The 15,434-nt window shown below is 54.7% G+C and overlaps 1 protein-coding gene and 1 long non-coding RNA gene across 4 annotated transcripts in view; both read left to right on the forward strand.

Annotated features, from left to right (window-relative positions):
* Positions 1 to 15,434, forward strand: part of ASIC2 (acid sensing ion channel subunit 2) — a 404,465-nt gene that overhangs the window by 273,131 nt on the left and 115,900 nt on the right. The window lies entirely within an intron of this gene.
* On the forward strand, positions 5,644 to 8,226 carry LOC135286783 (uncharacterized). The gene is made up of 3 exons (XR_010350833.1): positions 5,644 to 5,697; positions 6,381 to 6,972; positions 7,711 to 8,226. It is a non-coding gene; the product is annotated as an uncharacterized LOC135286783 (long non-coding RNA).

Below are 15,434 nucleotides of genomic sequence, written 5' to 3' on the forward strand. Positions count from 1 at the left end.
GAGCTCAGGCACCGAGCCCTGCAGGCTGCTGTGATCCAGCCCCAGCAAACCTGCTCTGGCACTGGGAATTCTCAGCTGCAGCTGATCGTTTTCCTTATTATTGTTTCCTAAACAAGCAGCAAAGGCAATAAAGAAAATCTGAGGAAAATGGGGCTGTCCCCAGCATGTTCCAGCTCTCCAGCACAGGGATCCTGCTTCTCCTGCTGCTGCTCCATCTCCTCCAGCCTGAGGTTGTCAAAAGCTTTCCTGTTCAGTGCCAGGATTTGAGCCAAGACGGAGGTGGGAACACATCCCCTGGATTTCAGCAGGAAATTCAGCAGGAACTGCACGAGCAGGGGATGATCCTGGGCTGGGTTCTGCAGGAATTCGTAGCAAAGGGGGCTCTGGGAAAAGGTCTCTGTCCCTCCTGCCAAAAGGGGCTGAAGGGAGCTCGGAATTGGGACTGGAACAGAGGGATGTGGTTCCTGAGGATGCCCTGCTGGCTCTCTCCAGCTCAGGACGTTCCTGCTTCCATGGCATGCAGCTGGAGGTGCCCAGGGAGCAGTCCCGGCCCTTCCCAGCTGCACTTCTGCATTTCTGAGAGAGCCTGATGCCACTGAGCCCCCAAATCCCGGCTCCAGGCTGTCCCAGCCCGGCAGGAGCCGCCCCGGGGTGCTGTTGGATCAGTCCCACGCTGGGACAGCAGGATCTGGGGACAATTGTGTTATTGTGAGCATCATGAAATCCCTCAGAGCCTGGCCGGAGGAGAGGCTGCCCTGCCCAGTCACTGCCTTATCTCCACGCTATCAACACCGAGCTGCAGGCTCCCATCAGCTACCCACAAATCCCAGGCTGGAGCGGTGATGAAACCCCCTGAGCTCCCCAGCACTGCTGCAGGACCAGGGTTTGATGGTCCCGAGCTGCTCAGCACTCCCTGTGTGGTGGGGGAAGGTGGGATGGGAGCAGAAGGATGGAAGAGGGGCAGGGAGCAAGGGAGGTTTAAACACCCTCATTGCTCCCAAACCTTCCAGGCAGAGCAAATACACAGAGAAAACAGGCAGGAACAGCTTGGGAAGTGCCCCGGTGAAAGGGCTGCAGATGCCTGTGTTTTTCCAAGTAGGAGGGGAAAAAAAACCCAACAAAATATCTGGGAGTTTATTTGGAAAGGTTCTGAAAGCCCCTGGTAAAGCTGAGACTGCTGGGATCTAAAATAAATATTTGATTGCTGTTTCATTCTCTCTGTGCAAGAAAAGGTGAAAAGTATTAAGGATGACCTCGTGCTCCAGCTGTATTGGAGTATTGACTCAAAGGATTCAGAATAAATAAATCCAGAGTGCTGGGAACGGCTCTTTTTATGGAAACGAAGCACCTCACTGGTGAAAACACCAAATCCCAGAGAGGAAAGGTGTAAAAAACCCACCCCAAACAAACACCAAACAGCCCCCAGCTCACCCCTGGAGCTGGAAACCACAAAAAAACAACAAAAAAGCAGCAAAACAGGAGGAGGTTGTGGCCATCAAACACAGTGGCCAGTGCAGAGGCTGTCCCAAAGGCAGCTCCCTCCCTGTGATGGAACACTGCTGGCAGCTCCCAGGCTGCCTCTCCCTTTTGCAGCCTCTGGGGAAGGGCTCTCATCTGCTTTGGCTGCAAGCAAAATTAAAGCCATTGTTGCAGCCTGAGTTGCTGCTAGTAAAGTCCAGGGTAAGGAGGCAAAAAGGGCCTTTGCACAATGTCCACAGGTGTTTAATTTAGCCTGGTGAGATGTTCAGGTCCCAGGCACACACACATGGAGGGTCCAGGGTTCTCTGCCCCAGGGGAACTCGGGGTCCCCTGCTCTGGGGCAGTACCAAGGTGAGGGCCAGTCAGGGACTAGGGAGGGACTCAGGGACACAGAAGCAAGGGCAGGAGCCCCCCAGTGGGGTCCAACAGCTTTGAGGGAAGCATCCCTGGGGATGCCCCCCAGGGCCTCCACAAGGAATCACAACAGATCCCAGTGAATCCCAGCCAGGAGAGGAGAGGGGATGGGCTGGGGATGAGCACTGCTGCTCTGCTGGCCGTGGATTCTTCTTGAGAGGCTCCCTTGATGGGCTGTGCTGAAGAAAATACAGGACATTGGACAGAAATGAAGAAATTATCTTTTTTCAGAGGCAAAAGAAAAATCAAGACCACATTTTCAGCTTCACCATAACATAGCAAGGCAATCACCAGGTCTGGAAAAACCAGAATAACCCTGGAGGTTTTCTGGGATGAGCCCTGGGCTGCAGTCCTGGGCTGGAGGCTCCTCTCTCTCTGGGTTCCTTCTATCCCTGTGTCTGACAGGAAAATCTGTCAGCCTTGGGCAAATCCATGTTTGGGGAAAAGCTGCTAAAAGACTTCAGCTGCACCCCGGCATGGCTGCTGTTCTTCCTCGCTGGCCATTTCTGCTGCCAGACGGGGCCCGCAGAGGCTCCAGGCCCTGGGTGGTTCTGCTGGGCTCAGGCACCTGCAGCTCCTGGCACTGGCTGCGAGCTGGGTGTAAATCCCCTGCAGGGCTTTGTACATCAGGGATTTGTGGAATGGCTTGGAAAGGACCTCAAACTCACCCAGTGCCACCCCTGCCATGGCAGGGACACCTCCCACTGTCCCAGGCTGCTCCAGCCCCAGTGTCCAGCCTGGCCTTGGGCACTGCCAGGGATCCAGGGGCAGCCCCAGCTGCTCTGGGCACCCTGTGCCAGGGCCTGCCCACCCTCACAGGGAACAATTCCTCATTCCCAATCTCCCATCCATCCATCCCTGCCCTCTGGCAGTGGGAGCCATTCCCTATGCCCTGTCCCTCCATGCCTTGTCCCCAGTCCCTCTGCAGCTCTCCTGGAGCTCCTTCAGGCCCTGCCAGGGGCTCTGAGCTCTCCCTGGAGCTTCTCCTCTCCAGGTGAGCACCTCCAGCTCTCCCAGCCCTTTTTATTGGGCATATCCTGAGGAAAAAGCTGCCCTGGGATCCCAGCTGGGTTTCCAGCCCAGAACTCACCCTTTGATGTTTCACTGGAGCTTCTCCCTCAGCACTCCCACCCCAGGAAACCTTGACAGCAGCAGGACAGGAGGGGGTGAAGCCCTGGAGCATCTCAGGATGTAAAACCAGGCTCTGAGGATTCTTTTTGCTCCAGGTGAGCAGCTCTGGCTTCTGGGTGAGAGCACAGGGGGGGCTCGTTCCCCTCTCCTGAGTTCCCTTTGCAGGGGCAGTGGGGGAGCTCGGCTGCAGTGGGATGGGAAATCCCTGGAGCTGGGCAAGGGAGGATCTGCTGCTGCCCAGGGGCTCCTGCCCCGGGCACCCTGGCACAAATGCCACACCCCTCGTGCCAGGAGAGAAGGCTCTGCAGGGCTTTCATGCCCAGCCATCCATGGGGGCTGCAGGGAGCGTGTTCCAGCTGGAGCAGATCCTGTCCCACAGAACAGAGCTGGGCTGGGGCCTCCTGCCAGCCCCAGCAGATCCAACCTCCCCTGCCCTCCCTGTTCCAGCAGATCCAGAACCTTCCCTGCCCTCCCTGCCCCTCCTCTGCCCACTCTGTGCTCCAGGACTCGGCCCTGGCACTGCTCAGGAGAGCTCAGCAAACACCAGCTGCTTTTTTCCATCCTCTGCTTTTCCCATCCTTTCCTCTCCTGCCTCCAGCAGCCCCTGACTGGAGCTTTGGGCCGGGTTTTCAAAGCCTGGTGGAGCTGGAAAGGCTTTGAAAGCCAGGGTTGGAGGGTTGGGAAGGGAGGTGTTCCCCCCAAAGGATGCAAAGGCATAAAAGGAGCCCCAGACAGACCCAGGGTGGTGCAAATGTCACTGCTTTCATCTGTGGTGCAGCTGCAGGGACTGTGCCCCATCGTGCTCAGGCACAGGGAAACAAATCCCTTTTCCAGCCCCTGCCTCCTGCTTTCCATTCCCTCTGCATCCCAGGGCACGGCCTGGGGCAGCTGCCTGCTCCTCTCCTGGAAAATGCTCCCAAAAACTGCTGTGGCTCAGCAGGGGTTTCACTGCAAACCTTCCACAGCTCTGCAGGCCCAGAAAATCCCCAAATCCAGGTCCCAAAATCCACCCCCTGCCGAGCCCTGCACTGCAAACCTGATTATCTGAAGTGCAGAGAAATTTATTTCCAGCTGCATCTGGCGATTTCTTTGTGTTTGGAGGCTCAGAGAGAAGAGGGAGAAACATTTCCCCGTAGTTTGGAGCTGATCTGTGGAAAGAATAATCTGATTTTGCAGCTGCAGGACCCAGCACCACCTCATTCCCATTGGGGTAGGAATTCCTGCCCGCTCCTGGTGCCCCAGAGCCACCCTGGTGCTGTCACTCAGGTGCCACATCCCCCAGGATCAGCCCCTGGAGCCCCTGAGCTGCCTCCCCTGCCCCCCAGCCTCTCCCCTCCCCATTCCTGGCCCCCAGCACTCCAGAGGTTCCTGCTGCCAAGGCAAGAAGCTCTTTCCCCCTATCCTGACCCTCCTTCCAAGCCTGTCCTTTTTAACCCACCCAAACCCCCTTTAACCCATTTGCCCCCAGCTGGCTCTGGGCTCGGTTTTGTTGGGAAGAGGAGCAGCCTCCCCTGCTCCTGCTTGAAGCTGGTCCAAAGGAACCATCGGAGCTGCAGGAAGAGCAAAAGTCTGGGCTTCAAACACTGCCAGTGCCCAAAAACCTCCCTGGTCCCTTTGAATGGCAGTGAAAGGCAGTCAGGCTGAGGGGAGCAGCCCTGACCTGGAGGGGCTCAGGGCCGCTCCCAGGCCCTGCTGGGGTTTAGTCCAGGCTTGGCTGGGCCGGGCCTGGGGAGGGTTTATCCCTCACCAGGAGATTTAGCACTGAAGCAGACTCTGGGGGTGCCAGTCTGAGCGAGGACTGACTGGAACTCAGCCCGGCTGCTCCCTGTCCCAGCAGCTTTCCAGGAGTGGCTGTGCTGGAACAGCCCTGGATGGGCCCTGGGAGTGCAGGGAGAGGGAGAGCAGGGAGAGCTTCCCTTCCCTTCCCTTCCCTTCCCTTCCCTTCCCTTCCCTTCCCTTCCCTTCCCTTCCCTTCCCTTCCCTTCCCTTCCCTTCCCTTCCCTTCCCTTCCCTTCCCTTCCCTTCCCTTCCCTTCCCTTCCCTTCCCTTCCCTTCCCTTCCCAGGGCAGTGCCCAGAGCCTTGGGGCTCCCTCTGGAGCCGCCTGTGCTGCCCCAAACCCCCAAATTCCTTCCCAGGTCGCTGGCTCTGGGCTGAGCTGGGACCTCAGGGATATTTCTCCTTTCCCCACATCCCCCTCAGCCCCACCACCACCGGTGCCACCCTTTCCTTGTGCTGTGGGAAGGGCAACGAGGGCAGAGCCAGAGGGAGCAGGGGGAGCTGAGACTTCTTCCAGCCATGGGAGCCCCCAAATCCCCCCCAAATCTCCCCAAATCCCCTGTGGGGCTGTGAGCAGAGCAGGGCTCCCAGTGCCTGTTGGTACCTGCACATCATCACCAGGGAAAGGTGGAAATCCATGATTTACTCCAGGAGACCCCTCGTTCCTCAGGGATCTTTCCCTGCTCCTGCAGACCCCGGGTGTCACTTCACAGCCAGTGCTGATGTCTCCTGAAGGGTTTTTGCAGGGAACACTCACCTTTGGTTTTCCTCTCTTGTTCTTCCTTTGGCTCTCACCCACTGAGATATTTTTGGTGTCCACAGGATAAAATTAAATGTTCTTGAGGGTTCCTGGCCCTGAGTGCTCACAGAGGGGAGGCTCCAAAGGCTAACACACTGTGAGTCCCTGCACGGACTTGGAGGAGATGGGATTTGGGCAGCCTGGGTGGCAGGAACAGCTCTGGAAGAGGCTGGAGATGGGATGAGGCCAAATCCAAGGACACCAATCCCTTCCCTGGCAAGGAAGAAGCCGCTGTCACCTGGCAGGAGGAGCTTGTGAACCTTTAGGGTTAGAGGAAACGGCTCAGCTGCACCAGGGGAGATTTAGGTTGGAAATTGTGAAAATCCCTTCATGGGGCAGTGGCAGAATGACCAAAATGCAGATTTTCAGCCCCAATGTGGCTGCAACTGCTCAGTCTTGGTCAGATCTGAGCTTCAGGGAGGGGCTGAATCCTGATGGGAATGTGGGGCCAGGTGGGTGTCAGGCTCTGCTCCGGGGAACAGGGACAGGAGGAGAGGGAACAGCCTCAGGCTGGGCCAGGGCAGCTCAGGGTGGACAGCAGCAGGAATTTCCCAATGGAAAGGGGGATCAGGCCTTGGCACTGCCCAGGGAGGTTTGGAGTGCCCATCCCTGGAGTTGTTCCTGGAACTCCTGGATGTGGCACTCAGGGCTCTGGGCTGGGCACAGGCTGATGACCCTGGAGGGATTTCCCAGCCTCAGGGACCCCTGGATTCTGTGAATGTGTGCAGTGCCCAGGGGGTGTGGACAGGGGACACAGACACATTTCCATTGTTTCTACAGGATTTTTGGGATTTTTCCCAGACAAATTCTCCTCTCTTCAGACCCAAAGCTGCAGGTCCAGCTCTCCAAACCCAGCACCAGGATCAAACCCTTTCCCACCTTTCCCCTCCCAGCCCCAGTGCTCCAGGAGCTCTGCCCTGGCAGATTCCACAGTGCTCTCCAAAAGCTCTGAAATTGCCACAGGCTTCAAACCCAAATTCCCACTCACTTTTAATGGACTCCAAGGTAAATTTGCTCAGGCCCAGCCTCCTGGAAAGCAAATTTGCCCAGCCCTGAGCAGGTGTGAGCAGAGCTGCCAGCCTGGCTGCATCCATCACCACCCTGCAGAATCCTCAAACACAACCCTCACATGGGGAAAAGGGGAAATGGGAATTTATTTAACATTTATATCTTCTCTTTATTGCAGCAAATGCGTTTTATGTCCCAGAGATGAAATATGGAGCACGAGGCCCATCCATGAGCAGCTCAGCCCCAGTTTTGTTTAGTAAATCATTTGCTGATGGCTTTGGAGAGGATCCATCAATCTTTCCTGGATTGCTCCTTTCAGATCCTCAGCTTTTGCAGGAATCTTCATCTGCATATTCAGACACTGGTTAGCTCAATAGGGGGGAAATTCTCAAAATTCCATTCTTTGGGAGGCTGTTCTGGGGTGCCAGGGGTGACTCTGGCTTTTCAATATCCACAAAAGGGCCCCAGCTTTGGGCCTCAGTGGAATATTCAGAAAATATTCCCTAAGTTTGAGTTAAACCCAGGGTTTTAAGGGAATTCTCTTCACTTGCACAGCAGCAATCAAATGTAATGGTGAGGAAAAGCTGGAGGTGGAAGGGGCAGCAAAACTCCCTTAAAGTGGTTTTGGAGTGGTTTGGAGGGAATTCACAGAGATCTCCTGATCCACTGGGGTTTGTTTCCCCAAATCCCACCCCGAGGTCACTCTGGGGATGTCAGGCTGGACAGGGCTGGGAGCACCCTGGGACAGTGGGAGGTGGCACTGGATGGGCTTTAAGGTCCCTTCAGCCAAAACCATTCCCTGATTCCATATTTTACATTAACTTTTCCCATCAGGGAAAACGTTTGAGGTCTCTGTGGGTTAATCCCAAATGGGTTTCTCCCATTCTTGGAGACATCAGGGAGATGGGGTTGGTTTAAATCCAGTGACCACTGACACAGCTTTTCATGGGACTGAGGGGACAAAACCTGGGAAATGCAAAAACTACCGCAGTTTTAATCCAAATGAGATTGGCCTGGATGGAAAAGTTCATTTCCGTAAGTTTTGCAAAACAAAAAAGTTCTGTTTGGAAGCCATGAGCTCCTTCCTTTGATTTCTTCTCAGGGAGAGTGACACCAGTTATCTCAAAGACTGGAAAAAAGTTCTGGCTTTCAGCTCCTGAGGATCTGGGATCTGGTTTTGGAGGATTTGGGATGTGAGAGCTGCCCCCAGGAAGAAAAAGGTCTGGGAAAGAGGGGCAGGTCAGAGGGGAGTGACTTGGAACCACTGGGAGGAGGATCATGGCAAAACTCCCAGGGGGATTCCCAGAACATCTGATCCAGGGGAGAGAGGGGACAGCCCTGATTCCCAGAGCTCTGTCCCTGCCCTCATTCCCAGCTCTGTCCATTCCTCATTCCCAATCCTGTCCATTCCCAGAGCCCTGTCCATCCCCAGCCCTGTCCATTCCCAGCCCTGTCCATTCCCAGAGCTCTGTCCATTCCCAGAGTTCTGTCCATTCCCAGAGTTCTGTTCATTCCCAGCCCTGTCCATCCCCAGCCCTGGCCATTCCCCAGCCCTGTCCATTCCCAGAGTTCTGTCCATCCCCAGCCCTGTCCATTCCCAGCCCTGTCCATCCCCAGCCCTGTCCATTCCCAGCCCTGTCCATCCCCAGAGCTCTGTCCATCCCCAGCCCTGTCCATTCCCCAGCCCTGTCCATCCCCAGCCCTGTCCATTCCCAGCCCTGTCCATCCCCAGCCCTGTCCATTCCCAGCCCTGTCCATCCCCAGTTCTGTCCATCCCCAGCCCTGTCCATCCCCAGAGCTCTGTCCATCCCCAGCCCTGTCCATTCCCCAGCCCTGTCCATCCCCAGCCCTGTCCATTCCCAGAGCTCTGTCCATCCCCAGCCCTGTCCATCCCCAGTTCTGTCCATCCCCAGCCCTGTCCATCCCCAGCCCTGTCCATTCCCACTCCCAGGCTCCCTCCCAGCCCTCAGCCCGTGCAGTTTTGCCTTTGGAGATGAGCAAGCCTCGGGAAGGGCTCAGCCTCCCCCAGTTCCCGCGGTGCCGAGGGGAAGGAGCCTCCAGGGCAGCTCCTGGATCTCCTGCAGCCCCAGGGAAAGGAGCACAGGGAACTCCAGGAGCACCTGAAAGGGGCTGGATCCCCCAGCAGGGAGTGATGGAAGTGGCCCAGGGGGTGAGGTCAGGCCATGAGGAAAAGCAGCAGGAAGAGCCCTGGATGTGTTTGCTCAACTGGAATCACAGCAGGCTCCCCTGCCTTGGGAGAAGGGCAACGAGGGGAGGGGAAGAACCAAAGGTTGGGTTCACTGCCTCTCCTGGATGGGAAGGAAAAAGCAAAAGTCATTTCAGGCCGAAGGAGGAGCTGCATTTCCCTGGGATGAAACAATTCCTGGGAGTGGCCAGGGGGAATTTTGTGTCCCCAAATAAATAAAACAGGAGCAGATGGTGAATTAATTGTTTTCCACATGCTGAAGTTAAAGAGGGATTAGAAGTCTGTGGGAATGACCAGAAGGCCCCTGGAGCTGTGGGAATGCCCAGGTCCCACGTGCACAAGCCCATGATGGTGAGGGAGGTGCCCTGGGAGCAGGGAAGGACGGACTCCAGTTCTCCAGGTGCTATAAAAATCGGGATACAACACAAGCATTTTCCAGCAGGACAAAGCAGAGCCTCACACAAACACCTGGGACAGGTCACAGCCCCAGCACTGAGGCCTCAAAGGCACAACCACCACTTGGATCCATCCATTGGCATTAAATCCAGGGATTCACTGGGCTGGGATCTGGGGAGTATCACTGTGCTTTCCCGCTCTTCCCCTGGTGCATTTTTCCATCAGTGTTTCAGGCTGGTCTGAGCTGCTCAGGGCTCACCTGAGGAGCATTTCTTCCAGCATTTCTTCCAGCATTTCTGCCTCATCCAGGGTCCTAGGTGTGCCCTGCACTGGGGAGAGGAAATGCTCATTGGAAATGTTTATTGGGAATGGTTATTGGAAATGTTTATTAAACTTTTTTATTTAAAATGTTTATTAAAAGTGTTTATTAAAAATGTTTATTAAAAATGTTGTGCCCAATTTAAGGAGCTTTTAGTGAATCTGTCCCAGTGAAACAGAGGGAGGGGAACACACATTTTATGGTCATTTAATTCTTGCTTTGGATTTTCAAATGGAACTTCTGGCAGGCTTGAGGATTGTTGGGATTCAGGGATTCCTCCCTGTCTGTGGTGATTACATGAAATAAATTATTTGGCTTAATGAGGGTGGGACAAAATTACAGAGTTGGATACTTCTGTTGGGTTTGGGTTTGCATTAATGGGAATTTTGTAGAAATCCCCTCTGGGTGGGGTTGGGATGTGCTCAGGCACCCTTTGGGAATGTCAGCACCTGGATGAGGCTGGGTTTGCTCACCAAGGCCAATTTCAGCTTTGTGGGAACAGCCTCGATGGGGACATCTTGGGAACACCTTCAGGAAGGACTGAATCGATGGAAAACCAAAGATTCTCTGTGAGGAATTCATTTCCCATGGGTAAATCCCTCCCTTCGTGCCTCTCCTCCTCCTGGGGCCTCGGATCCCCTTTTGCCTGGCCCAGGCAGGCTCAGGGAGAGCCATGGGGATGGAATGTCCTCCCCTGGAGCTGCCCTGGAAAAGCTTCAGTCCAGCAGCTCTGGAGACCATCCCAGAGCCCCCCATCCCCCAGTTTGTCAGGGAATTTCACACTCCCAAGGGCACTGAGCTCAGAAATGCAGCATTTATTGAAATCCCAGCCCCTGTGGCACATGGTGGGTGTTCTGGATGGCTGAGCCTTCCCAGGCTCTGGAGAAAGCCACACTTCCACTACAGGAGCTTTTCCCACTCCCAGCAGCCTGGATGGATTGTCTGCCTGAGGGAGGGGTTGGTTACCTGCCCAGTTTCCCACTAAGTAGGCCAGGATTTGTGTTTTCTCCGGCTGCTGCAGGTGCAAGGAGAGCAGCCATTGCTTATTTCTGTCCCTGTGACTTCCCTGTGGAGCTTTTCCAGCCTCTTTGCCATGTGCAGATGGAGGAGGCCTCCAGTTAATCCCTGACTGAGCCATTGACACAAGGAATGGGGCCATTAAATAAGAATTAAGGATGTGCTCCCTACCTTTGGGGGAGGTTGGGATAGATTCCCTCATTTCTAATCTCCTTCCTGCAATGTTCTCTCCAAAATCCTTCTCCCTGCATCTCAATTCAGCTTTGGATGACTCATAAAATTAATCCTTCCTGAGCAGCAAATCCCTTCCCTTCCAAGCTGGCATGTGAGGAGCTGTTCCCACATTCCTGCCTCAGTCCTGGGTGCTCCTGGAGCAGGAGCCTGTGTCCCAGAGCAGCCCTGGGGACAGATCTCATTACCTGGGCACCCCGAGCTGCCTGGCAGGGCTTTGATTCCTTATTTCAGCTTGTTTTGTTGGGGGAGAAGTCAGGAATGGGGTCACTGCCATGAGGGACATCACTGTGAGTTCTTGAGGTGACACTTGCCATGGTCCAGAAGGACCTGGAGCTGCTGGGATGGGTCCAGAGGAGCCACGGAGCTGCTCCAGGGCTGGAGCCCCCCTGAGCCAGGTGGCAGAGCTGGGGGTGCTCACCTGGAGAGGAGAAGCTCCAGGGAGAGCTCAGAGCCCCTTGCAGGGCCTGAAGGGGCTCCAGGAGAGCTGGAGAGGGACTGGGGACAAGGCATGGAGGGACAGGACACAGGGAATGGCTCCCACTGCCAGAGGGCAGGGATGGATGGGAGATTGGGAATGAGGAATTGTTCCCTGTGAGGGTGGGCAGGCCCTGGCACAGGGTGCCCAGAGCAGCTGGGGCTGCCCCTGGATCCCTGGCAGTGCCCAAGGCCAGGCTGGACACTGGGGCTTGGAACATCCTGGGACAGTGGGAGGTGTCCCTGCCATGGCAGGGCTGGCACTGGGTGGGTTTAAGGTCCCTTCCAACCCAGATCACTCCATGACTCCATGGTCATTTTTCGAGATAGGTTCAGCACAGACCAGAGGGAAGATGCTCTCTGGCTGCAAATTTCCATTTGTGGTGGAAAAATCGGTCCTAAAAATGAACTGAAACAGAGAAAAGCAAGAACCTCATTGTGGACATTTCCAGATAACACTTCCCTGGGAGAAAAAAAATTGTTCAGCCAAAAACAAACCTTGAACAGACTCTTTAAACCCACCCTGGATGTGAGATTAAAACATGAGAAAGGGAAAATTCTGCAGCTAAAATTCTGCAGCTAAATTTCTGCAGCTAAAATTCTGCAGTTTTGGAAGCTGGAGAGCTCCTGGGAAGGGTTTGAAGGAGGGGGTGGGGGTGACACTGCAGGATGGGAATCAGGATTAGTCCTAAATGCAGATTAAGAAAAGTTGATTTAATAATTCCTCTCTGTGCCTTACCTCAGTGACAGCTCCATCTGAAACCTTCAGGAACAGCTCCTGGAAGGCCATTCTAAGCCCCAGGAATCTCTCTGAAGCCTCTTCCAAGAAAACTGTTCTGGCATTTTCCCAGGCAGCCACAGCTTTGCTGGGCTACAGCAGCCCTCACATGAAAGAGACTCCCAACCTTGTGCAAAGGAGCAGGAGGCAGGGAAGAAATGAATCCTCATTAAAAGAAAAATCATTTTTGCAGTGCTAATTAAGCACATCCAGGGAGCATTCCCAGACAGGCTTTGGGATGGGCTGGGAATGATCCTTGTCCTATTCTGGGCAGGTTCTGTTTGCTGTAATTCCATTCCCCACTTCCAAAGGAACCTTTGCAATTGCTGAGGGAGCAAAGGCTTTTCCTGCATTCCTCATTCCAGGAGATGCTGTGCACAGAGGGAGTCTGGGGTTGGAGACAGCCACAGCCTCTGCTTTCAGTAGGATTTCAGCAGGGTTTCTTTGGCAAAACTCTGGAGACAAGGAACATCCTGGGTTTATTTTTACATTTGTTTCCTTTATTTTCTTGTCTTCCACCCTTGTATAAAACAATTCCTTGGTTTCTTGGGATATCTGTTCCAAGGAGCCCCTGGCTCTGACCACCTTTCTATCACCAGCTTGGCCCCTGACTGGTTCACAGAATCACAGAATTCACAGAATCACCAGGTTGGAAGAGACCTTCAAGATCATCGAGTCCAACCCAGCCCCAGCAGCTCAACTCAACCCTGGCCCCCAGTGCCAATCCAGGCTTTGTTAAACACACCCAGAGATGGTGACTCCACCACTTCCCTGGGGAAACCATTGCAGAACTTTATCACTCTTTCCATAAAACACTTTTTCCTAATATCCAACCTGTATTTCCCTTGGCACAGCTGCAGGCTGTGTGCTCTGGTTCTGTCAGCTCCTGGAGACAGAGCCCAGCCCCAGCTGAGCACAGGCACCTTTCAGGAGCTGGGCAGGGTGATGAGGGCACCCCTGAGTCTCCTTTTCTCCAGGGGAGCACCCCCAGCTCCCTCAGGGCTTCCTCTCAGGGTTTGTGTTCCCAGCCCCTCTCCAGCCTCGCTGTCCCCTCTGGCTGTGCTCAGTGTCCCAAGGTCCTTCCCAAGCTGAGGGGCCAGAGCTGGGCACAGCACTCGAGGTGTGACCCCAGCAGTGCCAGTGCAGGGCAGAGTGACCTCCCTGCTCCTGCTGCCACACCATTCCTGACCCAGGAGCCATTGGCTCAGGGCACACTGCTGGCTCATGTCCAGCTGCTGTCCCTCAGTGCCCCCAGGTCCCTTTCTGCCTGGCCACTGTCCAGACACACCATCCCCAGCTCAGAGCATTGCAGGGAGTTACTGTGGCCAAAATGCAGGACTTGACACGTGGATTTATTAAACTTCATCTTACTGGACTCTGCACATGCATCCAACCATTCCAACTCTTTCCATTTACTTCCATGGAATTCTCTCTGATCCCAGACCAGGCTGAGGCCCCTCCTGCTGTGAGAGGTTCCTGGGAGTCCCAAATGGCTCTGGGGAGGAAGAGCAGCTCCTCTGGAGCAATCCCTGCCAGGAGGACACATGTCCTGAGCCCAGGTCACCAATGTCCAGGTCCTTCCCTAACAAACCCAGGTTTTCCAAACCTTCCTATCCCGACCCGCCCCACCACTGCTCCTTCTGGCCCTGGTGAGGAGTTTTCCAAGGCTTTCCCAATCCCTGATGGTGTCCTCTGGGGCTCGTGAGGAGGGGTTCAACCTTTCCTTGCTGGTATTCTGTGGAACACTCACCCCCAAGCACAGGAAACATTCCTGCCATTAATTCCTGGACTGACTGGGAAAAATCTTCTAATTAGCACCTCATTCATTAGTGATTGACTTCCTTCAAATGCAGTAGAACTCAAGGATGGGAGAGCTGGGGGTGCTCACCTGGAGAAGCTCCAGGGAGAGCTCAGAGCCCCTTGGAGGCACTAAAGGGGCTCCAGGAGAGCTGGAGAGGGACTGGGGACAAGGCATGGAGGGACAGGGCACAGGGAATGGCTCCCACTGCCAGAGGGCAGGGATGGATGGGAGATTGGGAATGAGGAATTGTTCCCTGTGAGGGTGGGCAGGCCCTGGCACAGGGTGCCCAGAGCAGCTGGGGCTGCCCCTGCATCCCTGGCAGTGCCCAAGGCCAGGCTGGACACTGGGGCTGGAGCAGCCTGGGACAGTGGGAGGTGTCCCTGCCATGGCAGGGGTGGCACTGAGAGGGCTTTAAGCTCCTTTCCAACACAAACCATCCCAGGATTCTCTGAACTTATCTCCTTTCTCCAGTGGGATTCCATATCTCTCGATTTGGTCTTCCCCCAAAGGTTTTAGGTTTGTTATAAAACACCCAGAGGTATTTGTGGCTGAGGGACCTCCCAGGATAAATCTCTGTTCCTATGTTGAATGAAGAAATCTGACCTGGGGATGCTGGAGCTCCCAGCCCCTTGTTCCTCTAAAATTTTGGTACTGTCCCTTCTTCCACAAAATCAGATCAACTCCTGTTTCCTGGTGCTGGAAGGGGCTGGAGGCCCAGGAGGGGCTGAGGGAGCTGGGAAGGGGCTCAGTCTGGAGAAAAGGAGGCTCAGGGGGCCCTTGTGGCTCTGCACAGCTCCTGACAGGAGGGGACAGCCGGGGGGGTCGGGCTGTGCTCCAGGGAACAGGGACGGGAGCAGAGGGAACGGCCTCAGGCTGGGCCAGGGCAGCTCAGGGTGGATTTGGGGAAAATTCCCCCTGGAAAGGGCAGTGATGGAATCCCCATCCCTGGAGTGATATAAAGCCCTGAGGATGTGACACTTGGGGATATGGTCAGTGTGGCCCTGGCAGTGCTGGGGGATGTTGAACTCCGTGATCCTGGAGCTCTTTTCCATCCTGAACAATTCCAGGGCTCTGGAACTCACACTCACTTCAGGTAACCAGGATGCAGCAGCCAAAGTCTCGAGGCTGCAATTTCTCCTCAACCCAAAATAGTCAAACATATGCAGGGAGAAAGAGCTCCAAATAAACAAACCCACAATCTGCTCCTACAAAAATATCTTGGAATGTGCACAACAGACTGGGATCCCTCAGGGCCTTCCCAGCACTGCTCAGGGTTCCAGTGGTGACAGCTCCGAGCTGGGACAGATTTGCAGCCCTAAAAAACCTGGAGCTGTAGTAATTACTGACTCTGTGCTTTAAGTGGGAATATCTTTGCATGGAACTCTATTTTTCATTATTTCCAAATGACAGCAGACACAGTGACAGCTCCAGCTGTTTATTTTGGGAAGGCAGGAGATTTTAAAGGTGGTTGCAGGAGCAGGGATGCAGGGATGGGGGAAAGTGACTTCGCCTCTGTGTAAAACCAAACCCAACCCAACCAAACCAACCAAACCAAACCCAAACCAAACCAAACCAAACCAAACCAAACCAAACCAACCAAA

Source organism: Passer domesticus, chromosome 27 (genome assembly GCF_036417665.1).
Source record: "Passer domesticus isolate bPasDom1 chromosome 27, bPasDom1.hap1, whole genome shotgun sequence".
Lineage (NCBI taxonomy): Eukaryota > Metazoa > Chordata > Aves > Passeriformes > Passeridae > Passer > Passer domesticus.